The sequence below is a fragment of the Primulina eburnea genome, chromosome 7 (assembly GCF_022965805.1).
Source record: "Primulina eburnea isolate SZY01 chromosome 7, ASM2296580v1, whole genome shotgun sequence".
In the NCBI taxonomy this organism is placed as follows: domain Eukaryota; kingdom Viridiplantae; phylum Streptophyta; class Magnoliopsida; order Lamiales; family Gesneriaceae; genus Primulina; species Primulina eburnea.
Window position 1 is genome coordinate 29,260,080 of NC_133107.1, and position 11,005 is coordinate 29,271,084.

Here is an 11,005-nt window from a genome sequence, read left to right on the forward strand (position 1 = left end):
CGACAAATCATTAACTTGATTAACTCCAGCACCTCGTCTATGCCTATCAGACTGAGGATGATAGCTACTAGCAGCCATCTCCTCCAATAACTCATATCCTTCCTCAGCCGTTTTTCTCAGTAAGTTACCACAGGCAGCAGCATCTATCATAGTACGGTTAGGAGTAAGCAGACCGTAGTAGAAAGTTTAACAACTAACCCAAGAGGCAGCTCATGGTGTGGACATCTCCTCAACAAGTCCTTGTAGCGCTCCCATGCCTCGTAAAGTGACTCTTGCTCATATTGAGCAAAAGTAGTAATGTCGGCTCTAAGCTTCATAGTTTTCAACGGAGGAAAGTACTTGATCAGGAATGCCTTTGCCATATCCTCCCATGTAGTAATAGACCCTACAGGCCAACAGTTTAACCACGACTTAGCTTTATCTCTCAGTGAAAATGGAAATAAACGCAAACGAACAACATCATCAGACACGCCATTAAACTTAAAAGTATCACAAATTTTAAGAAAGTCAGCTATATGAGAATTAGGGTCGTCAAGTGAACTTCCCCCAAATTGGACAGTGTTCTGAATCATCTGAATGATAGCTGGCTTGATCTCAAACTGATTAGCTCGAATGACTGGTCTTATGATGCTTGGACGTGCTCCATCAAGAGACGGCTGTGCATAATCCATCATCGGTATACGCCTTGGCTCCTCTCTGTGTTGATCGTCTTCCATTCTTTCCTTCGCTCTTTGCTGCTGTAGTCGACGTCTAGCTGTGCGTTCAATCTCGGGGTCAAAAGCCTCAAGCTTAAACTCGAGTGATCTTCGTATGCACCACAAGAAAAATCTGCAACACAATGAGAGTATCAAATAACAATAAAATAAATAATACAAAAGAATTTAAATGAAAAATAAAAAATTGTGAATCAACAGTCCCCGGCAACGGAGCCAAAAACTTGATCGAGCAAAACTTGCACAGTGAATAGTCCCAAAATTTATTTTATAAATGAAAGCTCGATTTAAATATCGCAAGTGCACGATAGTCAAGTTATAATAAACGTAAGTGAATACGAGTATCGTTCCACAAGGACTGCGTTACACTATTTTTATTTTCAAGTAAAATTTCTTTAGCAACGATAAAATGAGTTGATGATTAAACTAATGTAAATTAAACAACTAAAATAATTAAAATGCAAAGAAAACGTATTCAAGAAAGCAATGATTAATTTGGATTAAAGCAATTGAGAAATGAATTTGTTGGGAATTAGCAGTTCACCTACCACTCGTGTTTAAATAATTACACTCGACTTTTACTCGTGCATTCGACGGAATTCCCTAGACTAATTAATATACTCTGTCGAGCTATATTAATACTAATCATAAACATGCAGTACTCAAGTGTCCTCAATTATTTAACAGTTCAAGATTGCATTACATTCTATGGAATCCACTAGCTTTCATCTGGGTGAACTATCACTATCGACACGTACCCAATTCCGTATATCTACTAAAATTGTAAATACGTGGTTTATACTATTTGATCCTATTGTTAATTGTTCTATCGAAATCATCATCAACATGAAATAATCAAAGGAAGTTAGCTAGGCTTCGATTGAAACAAGAAAGAACAATAGCATAAACAAATCACTAATAAAAACGTCGAGAAATAATGTTAAACACCGAGTACGGGGTAGGATCCCCTCAAATCCCAACAAATCTAGAGTTTAGCTACTGAAATTCATGATAAAAACCAACAATCAATATAAGAAATAAAATACTGAATAATGAAAATACTAAAGATGACGATGGATGACGGCCACGACGCGTGGAAATCTCGAGGTCTTCGAAATCTCCTTTTTCTAGCCTCTCCTCCCAGAAAAGTGATGAAAATATGATAAAGTCCCCCCAAAAGGATCGCAGTTCTCGTGTCTTAGGTTTAGGTGTAGGATAGAGTCCATAAAAAGTTGGAAACAAATCTTCCTGAATCTCGCTTCTCGCTAGGGCGGTATATTTTGACCGCCCTAGCGAGAGGTCCTCGCATAAACTTCCTCGAGCATGTCCCTGGTTTCGCTGGGGCGGTCACTTTTGACCGCCCGAGCGAATCCTCTTCGATATTTTGACAAATTTTCTCCCACTTTTTGGTTCAATTCCTACAAAATAACCACAAAATACAAGAGATCAATCACATGCTAAATAATGCTAAAAAAATGCAAAATTAAACTAAAACAAACTAATATGATGCATGAATGCGACTCAAAACCAACACTAAAAACACGTAAAAATGAGTCCTATCAATTTTCAGGGGACTTGGGAGTCTAAGATGCCTCTAATGGAGTTTACCTACAACAACAGCTTCCAATCATCTATAGGTATGGCTCGCTACGAGGCTTTGTATGGAAGAAAGTGTAGATCACCAGTTCATGGGGATGAAGTTTGTGAGAGAGCAGATCTTGGTCCAGAGATAGTTCAGCAGACTGCAGATGTGGTGGTCAAGATTTGTGATAGAATGAAGACTGCCCAGAGCCGTCAGAAGAGTTATGCTGATAAGAGAAGGAGAGGTCTCGAGTTTGCCGTTAGCGATCACGTATTCGTCAAGATAGCACCTATGAAGGGTGTAATGAGATTTGGGAAGAGAGGAAATCTGTGTCCGAAGTTTATTGGACCTTTCGAGATTCTTGACAGAGTTGGGACATTAGCTTATCGTGTAGCCCTTCCGCCGAACCTGGCCGGGGTACACAATGTGTTCCACGTCTCTATGCTGAGGAAGTATCTAGCCAATCCTTCGCATATTCTGAGCTATGAGCCGTTGCATCTTGCTCCAGACCTGTCATATGAGGAGCGACCGACTCAAATCCTGGACAGACAGGAGCGCAAACTCCGGAACAAAGTGACTAAGCTAGTCAAAGTTCGGTGGCTAAATCAATCGGTGGAAGAGGCCACTTGTGAGTCCGAGGCAGATATGAGAACTCGCTACCGGGAGTTGTTTGGTAAGATTTAATTTCGAGGACGAAATTTATATAAGTAGGGGAGGAAATGTAGAGCTCAAATTTCAGTACACGTAAAACCCATGCATTTATTTAAATCATTAAATCATCTATTTTAATTTAAATTGGGTTTTAGTCATGCATGATTTATTTAAATGCATTATTTTAAATTGTTTATATTTATGTGATGCACGTTAAAATGTTTTTCGAGTTTCATGTTTCAGGCGATTATTCGAGGCGGGATAGAGGAACAGACCCGGCGACGATTTTGGCAATTTAAAATGCGATATTTTATTTTAAGTTAAGGATGGGACATTTTTTTTACTAATTTATTATGTTGTTAGAATTTTAAAGCCTAATTTAATTATTAGGTGAATTTTAGAATTTAAAACTTTTAAAGTTTAGCACATGTACATTTTATTTTAATTAGAGATTTTTGTTAAATTAGGGGAGATGTAATATTTTTAAATTAGTTACTAATTATTAATTAAGCAAATTTTACTCTCCCTAATTTACTAATCAAACGCACACACACTTTTTCACACGCTAGAAATCGACACACACACACACACACTCTTCATTATTCACAATTTTATTATTTTCAAAAGATGCAAAACCTAGGGTTCTTGTTACTAGAGCAGCCGCCCCTCCTCCATTAGATTTCCAGCGAGTTTCGTGCATTTTGTGGCAATAAAATTGTTGCAGGATCGTCCCAGATCAACCTCGCTTCTATCTCCGCGTCGATATCGCCGTTTCAGTAAAGTTTATCATAAAAAGGCACGTATAATCTCTCTTTTGCTGCGTCCTTCATGTCATATTATGAGTTGCGTTGTTTTATGCGTAAAATTTATGTATGATGTGTTGGATCTGGTTTTCTACATGCCTAAACGCAGCGGAAGTTTTAAAAATTTTATTTTATTTTGACAATCAAAATACGTTTCGCTTTGGGCGCTCGTATGATTTTATGAATTAAACATACATAGGATGTTAGAATCGTTATACCTTTGGTGAATTAATCACTGGACACCAACCGATCCGGTATAACAGATCTGGCTCTTGATGAATCCCTACGAACTTTCTTCAAGAGACTCATTTTGTTTCGTCTAATCAGGTCCACGACTAAATTGTTTGATCGTCTTCCAAATTGCACTAGAAATATTGGAATAGATTTTGCGTAGAAGAGAAAAATTGAGAGACGGCTCAATAAATTTTTTTTTTTTCAAAACAAGTGGCTGAATTTTTCAATCTTTGAAAAGGAGTTCACATCAGTTTTCTTTGTGGTGGGCTAGGGTTTTATTTGCATGTATTATTTATAATTAAATAATAACCTAATTACATAATTAACATTAATGAGTTTGATTTAATTAATTGGGCTAGTCCAATTAGTTAATTAATTTAATCAAAGCCCATTAAAACTTTAATTATTTATTATGTTTGACTCGTACTCCTACAAGTCCATAAAACATACTACCCACCATATTTAATTTATTAATTACTAAACTCAACTTTTGAGATTAATAAATTAAATACATCATAAATTCAACATTTGAATTTATTATTTAAATTATAAATTCAACTCCTTGAATTTTCATCACCTCCAAAATTTAATATTTAATAAACCCAACTTTTGAGTTTAATAAATTAAACTATCAAATTTTATAAATTCAACTCCTTGAATTTATTCTCTCCAAATTTCATAAATTCAACTTCTTGAATTTACTATATCATAAATTCAACTCCTTGAATTTACTATATCATAATATAAAATCAACTCTTTGAATTTATTCTCTCCAACGGGAACAAACGATCCAGTGCTTGTGTGACACTCAATGGTTCAGGGATACAGCTAGCCATGTGTTCACAACTCTTTGTGATTCAGGACATAATCCTTTATTCGGGCTTACCCTAGTTAGCCCAATTCTTTTCATCAACACCTTGATCAAGAATGTCAGAACTCATTTCTGATTGCACCCATCGGATCATGGTAAGAGCGTCTAGTAGCATCGCTCCATGATCCCCTAGGTATCACTGATAGTGCCTGCAAGAACCAGTCGATTATGATTAACATAAAGTACGGTCCCTTCATCTCATATATCCCGATCGAATCTGCAATCATTGGTTCATCGAGGGTTGCATATTAATTCGATAACTATGTGATAACTATAATAGTGACATCGCGTGTACTATTTGAGAACTCCTTCTCTAACGTACATCTCATACTCTGGTCAGATATTCCATGCACTATTATTTCATCAGATCACACAAGATATCCACTCCCGTAGGCGAGTGGGGAATCCCCGACTACAATGCACTAGCTCCTATATGTGTCGCAACTGTACCCAACCTCGCCACTTGATGACTTTCCTGGAGCCGGTAAACGAGTCAAAGCACAGCCCTACAATATAGAGCCTCAGTGTTGTCCCGGGTTGTAAGGACTAATGGTGTACAATCATAACAACGGACTTATCCGCTCGATGAATGATAACCACTTGGAAAGTCCGAGGGAGGGTTGTTCGGTATAATCATCATATGACTACCCATCTGCATGTTTGGACATCTCTATGCCCTTACCAAGAAACGCAGTACACAACATCACAGATGCTAGTCTCAAGCTCAAGCGACCTTTATCCATGTTTTAGGCGGCTGAATCGACTAGGAACGAATTTAGATTATACAGTGTTTACAAACGAGTTGCCACATCGAATTACGATTCATTTGTATTAAAGTATAATCAAGGACTTTATCTATGTTTGATAACATTGGTATACAGATAAAGAAATAACAAACCATAAAATAATGAATTATATTAAAATAAAGATTGTTTATTACACTCGAGTCAATAAAATATCTAGCCAACAGTTGGCTTGCAGGGCATCTACTCTAACAATCTCCCACTTGCCCTAGAGCAAACTACCCATAAACTTTAATCCCATTGTTTCGCGATGCTTATCAAACAATGGTCCTGGCAAGGGCTTCGTAAGTGGATCAAAAACATTATCTGCAGAGACGACTTTTTCAACTGATATATCTCCTCTTCCCACAATCTCCCGGATGATGTGGAACTTCCTCAGTATATGTTTGGTTCTTTGATGAGACCTTGGTTCCTTTGCTTGCGCAACGGCACCAGTGTTATCGCAGTACACCGGGACTGGATCAACTCCATTAGGAATGACGCCCAACACTTGGAACAAATTCCTCATCCAAACTGCCTCTTTGGCTGCAGCTGATGCAGCAACGTATTCAGCTTCAGTGGTGGAATCCGCCATGGTGTCTTTCTTGGAACTCTTCCAAGAGACAGCCGCACCATTAAGCATGAATACAAAACCAGAGGTTGATTTCGAATCATCTACGTCACATTGGAAGCTAGAATCAGTGTAGCCTTCCAATTTCAATTCTCCACCCCCATAGACCATGAACAATTTCTTAGTTCTTCTCAAGTACTTAAGAATATCTTTCACGGCCTTCCAATGCATTGGACCAGGGTTCGCCTGATATCTGCTTGTAACACTCAGAGCGTAAGCAACATCAGGACGTGTCGATATCATACCATACATGATACTACCAATGGCTGACGCATATGGAATACGTGTCATCATCTCTATCTATTCATCAGTTTTGGGACACATGGATTTAGATAGAGTAATACCATGACACATTGGTAAGTATCATCTCTTGGACTCTTCCATAGAGAATCGCTTCATAATCGTATTGATATAAGTGTCTTGGGTGAGTCCCAGCATCCTCTTCGATCTATCTCTATAGTTTTGTATTCCCAATACAAAAGATGCTTCACCCATGTCTTTCATGGAGAATTTACTTGCTAACCGTACTTTAGTTGACTGCAGTAATCCTACATCATTTCCAATGAGTAGTATATCATCAACATAAAGTATTAGGAATGTCACTGCACTCCCACTAACTTTCTTGTACACGCATGATTCCTCAGGATTTTTATCAAAGCCAAATCCCTTGACAGTGCAGTCAAATCTGAGGTTCCAACTCCGCGACGCCTGCTTGAGACCATATATTGATCTCTGAAGTTTGCATACCTTATGCTCACTTCCCACTGATGTGTTTCCCTCAGGTTGAGACATATAAATTTCTTCTTTGATGTCTCCATTGAGGAATGAAGTCTTTACATCCATTTTCCATATCTCATAGTCGTACCATGCTGCTATGGCTAGTAGTATTCTAATGGACTTAAACATAGCAACTGGTTAAAAAGTTTCCTCATAGTCAACTCCTTGCCTTTAAGTATAACCTTTTGCAACCAGTCTTGCTTTGAAGGTCACTACCTTCCCATCCGCCCCAAGCTTTCTTTTGTAGATCCATTTGCATCTTATGTGAATGATTCCCTCAGGTGGATCCACTAATGTCCAGACTTGGTTTGATTACATAGAGTCCATTTCTGACTGCATGGCTTCAAGCCATTTGGTTGAATCAGTATCGGATATTGCTTATTTAAAATTCATTGGATCACATCCAACACAAGGCTCATCATGGCCTTGTTCATGAAGAAGTGTATATCTGACAGATGGCCTAATAACCCTATCAGACCTTCTAGGAGCTTGTACTTCAACTACTGGTTCTAGGGGATTAGGTTCAACTTCTAAAGTTGAAAGAGTATCTTGAATTTCTACAAGTTCTATCATCTTGCCTTTTCTATCTAATAGAAATTCCCTTTCCAAAAAGTTGGAATTTATTAAAACAAAGACTTTTGCTTCATTGGGATGATAGAAATAATATCCAACAGAATTCTTTGGATATCCTACAAAGTAGCACAAAGAGGATCTACTATCCAATTTGTCTCTCACTGTCTGCTTCACATAAGCATGACATCCCCATATTCTCAAGTAAGAATACTTGGGGGGTTTCCCCATCCATATCTCATATGGTGTTTTATCCACTGCTTTGGTATCGACATTATTCAACAACATTGCCGCAGTTTCAAGCGCAAATCCCCAAAACGATATAGGCAATTCAGTGAATCCCATCATAGATCGAACCATGTCCATCAAGGTCCGATTTCAACGTTCAGAAACACCATTCAATTTTGGTGTTGCTGGTGGAGTCCACTGTGAGAGAATCTCATTCTCTTTTAGATAACCCAAAAATTTAGCACTTAAGTATTCTCCACCTCGATCAGATCGAAGTGTCTTAATACTTCTTTATAGCTGATTTTCTACTTCAGATCTGAATTCTTTGAACTTTTCAAATGCTTCAGATTTGTGTTTCATCAAATAAACATACCTGTACCTCGAATGGTCATCAGTAAAGGTAATGAAGTAGAAATGCCAAAATTTTGTGCTAACACTTAGCGGGCCACAAACGTCTGTATGGATCAAATCCAGTAGACCATGTGCACGTTCTACGTTTCCATTGAATGGAGTCTTAGTCATTTTTCCTTTTCGACAGGACTCACAAGTAGGTAGAGAATTTATGTCTGACAAGTAAAACATGCCTTCTCCCACTAGCTTGTACATCCTTCTTTGGGAAATATGACCTAGTCTAGCATGCCAAATTTGTGCGGGATTTGGATCTTCTATTTTTCTTTTGTTTGTAGTTGTTTTCGTATGCGTTTGGACATTGTTAAACGGAATATCCTTTAATTTTAAGTTATAGAGATCGTTTGTTAATTCTCCATTTCCAATCAAACATTCATTCTTGTATAAATTGCAAACAACTTTAGCAAAAACACAAGAATAACCATCCCTATCAAGCTTAGAAATAGAAATAATGTTTTTAACCCATTCAGGAACAAATAAAACGTCTCTCAAAAACAACTTAAAATTATTGTCCAAAATTAAAGTAACGTCTCCAATGGCAGTGGCAGCAACTCTTGCTCCATTTCCTAGTCTTAGAAAGGTCTCACCATGTCTAAGCCTCTTGCTTCTTCCCATCACTTGCAAATCATTGCATAGATGAGAACCACATCTGGTATCCAATACCCAAGAAGAGGAATTAATAGAAACATTAACTTCAATATAAAACATAACATGGCCAGAACGTTTCTTGGCAAGATACTCCTCGCAATTACGCATCCAATGTCCAGGCTTTTTGCAGTGGAAACAGATTTGTTCTGACTTGTCGGGCTTTGTGGGCCCCGATTTAGGTTTCTTCTATGGCTTCTTGTTGGGCTTGTTCTTCTTTGGAGGGGCAGAACGCTTCTTACCTTTATTTGGGGCTCCCTTTTTCGTACCGTACGAAGAACCCACTAGAAGAACATGCTTTTCATTTTTAATTGTGGCCTCATAATTAGTAAGCATATTGACCAACTCTTCAAGGGTGGCCTCAAGCTTGTTCATATTAAAATTAACCACAAATCCATCGAACGAGGCAGGCAAAGACAGTAAGAGAATATCAGTCGAGAGCTCACTAGGAATAACCAAGTCGAGTCCCACCAAATTCTCAATGAGCCCAATCATCCTAACACCATGCTCATGGACCGAAGTCCCCTCTCGCAAGCGTGTAGTCATGAGTTCTTTAACAGTCGCATGTCTTTCTGAACGAGTTTGTACAGCATACAATTCTTTCAGATGAAGGTGAATGTCAGCTGTATTCACCGCCTCCTCGAACCTCCTATGAAGTTCATTCGACATGGAAGCCAACATGTAGCTCTTAGCTTGGAGATCATGATCCCAATGTTTCTCAAGCTTAGCTAATTCAGTCCAACAGATATCAGGAGCCGCCTCCTTAGGTGGCCTTTTATCAAGCACTTACGCAACCCTTTCGGAGTTCAGAACAATCTTTAAGTTTCGAAACTAGTCATGATAGTTAGGGCCAGCCAATTTGTTTTGATCGAGAATGATTGAAAGCGGGTTACGAGTAGACATCGTAAATATACTGAAAATAAAAACAGATAAAGGTTATTGATAATTTTAAAATAATTCTAAGATATAAAATATGGATTTCATTTTATAAATTACCCTCCTACTATTTTAACATTTCCACCACCCTCTGATGAAAAAGGGAAATCGTATTTCCTTAGTAGGAACGTAGAGTCCAATTAGCCAATTATAATCCCGAATAATATCAGCCAATTATAATTTCTAAAAAGTAGAGTCCAATTGCATCCCTATGCAACCTCCGCGTGTTTTGCCTCACGTTTAATAAGGGCACAATAATATGACGTCGTTTATTTTCATGTGCCAAACCAACCCATCAATAAAATTAAACTCTTTTAATTTTTACTTATTCGGTTGGATATAAATTTTGAATCATATTCAAAAGGAGGGATTTTAATTAAAAAATGTCTCATCATTTTAATTTAAAAGTCGCATGCCACGAGTTTTCCGAATTCATGCAAATATATTATTTAATAATATACATACATGCATACTACTATATATCGCATATATCATAATATGACATTCAACAATAAATAAGAATGATCGATCGCCAACACTATTAGATCCATGTGAGCCATACATGGATCCAGGTCCAAAACCTAGGTGAATGCAGGGATGCAAATGCAACAATTACAAAAGCTTCCAATATTTTACATGTCTTCATCTTGATCATCGGGCCCACCATCTTCCAGTCTTGATCTCCCACTATTTCTAATAATTACATTTAAATAGCCATGGCACATAAGGGATACATCTAATGGGGTGGGAACGGACCATAAACTAGGCCCACTTTAATAATATCAAATATTAAAAACGAATAAAACAGTAAAATATCCTAACATACACCTAACACATTGGTCCAGGCTCTCGATCATCCTTCATGCATTTAATATCAAATATTAACATCAGTTTAAGTAAACAATTTAATTAATTGATCAATCATATATCTAATAATTTTAACACTAACCACCACAATTATCAAAAAATTTAATAAATTAAATAAACTCCTTTATTTAATTTTCAATTAAATCAATAATAATTGATTTCTTGTAAAAACGCATTTTTACCGTAAATAATTAAAATCATATTCTAATTATTTATTTTACAAGGAAATTATTAATTTTCCAAAAATTAATTTTCAAAAAGAAAAATTGAATCAATTTCAAAAATATCAAATTTACCCAAAATTTTG

The 11,005-nt window shown here is 37.2% G+C and overlaps 1 non-coding gene across 1 annotated transcript; it reads left to right on the forward strand.

Moving 5' to 3' along the window:
• The first annotated feature begins 207 nt into the window (after window positions 1-207).
• On the forward strand, window positions 208-314 carry LOC140837552 (small nucleolar RNA R71). Its single transcript, XR_012119381.1, has one exon. It is a non-coding gene; the product is annotated as a small nucleolar RNA R71 (small nucleolar RNA).
• Window positions 315-11,005: the final 10,691 nt, after the last annotated feature.